Genomic DNA, 1,074 nt, shown 5'->3' on the forward strand with positions numbered 1-1,074 from the left:
CTTGAGTCTATCCCACCTGAATTTCAAAACCTTCTCAGGAACATGTTTGGGACCTTGAACACTAACGAGAGAAGACCAGATGAGCTGTGGCACTATATTAAGAATAACATCCAGAAAGAATGCAAAAGGTTCATTAAAAAGACACAGAGGATGAAGAAAAGACTGAAATGAATGTTAAAAGAAACTCTGAATATTGCACTAGAGTGCTAAAAAGCCAAAGCAGATGGAAGAAATCAAGATATTAAGGAGAGGAACAGAACATTTCAAAGCACAGCATGGGAAGCAAAGTAAAGTATTATAATAAAATGTGCAATGAGATGGAGTCAGAAAACCAAATAGACCAAACTCGTTCAGCATTTCTTAACCTCAAGGAGCTGAAAAACAAACTCAAGCCTCAAGTTGCAATACTTAAGAATTCTTTGGGCAGAATATTAAATGATCCAGGAAGCATTAAAAGAAGATGAAAAGAATGTACACAGTCATTGTACCGAAAGGGATTAACTGGTGGAAATAGAAGAATTTCAAGAGCCTATGGTGATGAAAGAAGGAGGAAATTCAAGCTGCTCTAGAGGAAGTGAAACATACTAGAAGAAATTTTAAAACAAAATGTTCGTAAGGGCCTGTTATGTTTGCCTGGATTAAGGTTTTCAGAATAAATATTATGTGAGAAGATAAAAATCCACAAAGGAGTTTAATTATCTTTTTAAGTAGCCAGGTGGGTAGCAACATTGAATATTGGTCTTTCTAAATGGTAAATGTCTTTCATCTACTCTTTCCTTCAGAATGCTTGTCTGTCAGATATTATTATATATATTTAAAAAATGAGGCAGACTAGGAAGAAGGATTGGCCATCGACTTCTGAAATTACAGGCCTTCGAAAATCCTATGTACAATAGAGCACACTTAAATTATCATTTGGAAGAAGGAGTGAAGCTCTAGCCCAGCGATAAGTGGCCCCGTACTCAGGGGACACTGGGCCGGGGCAGCGGGCTGTGCTAAGAAGTGAGCGCACTCACCTGACTCCGACTCCGTCCCCTCTACCCCAAGCCAGAAGACGGCCTGCCCCAAGGTCTT

This window comes from Elephantulus edwardii, unplaced genomic scaffold (assembly GCF_000299155.1).
Source record: "Elephantulus edwardii isolate Elephantulus edwardi_28Jun2011 unplaced genomic scaffold, EleEdw1.0 scaffold00159, whole genome shotgun sequence".
In the NCBI taxonomy this organism is placed as follows: Eukaryota; Metazoa; Chordata; class Mammalia; order Macroscelidea; family Macroscelididae; genus Elephantulus; species Elephantulus edwardii.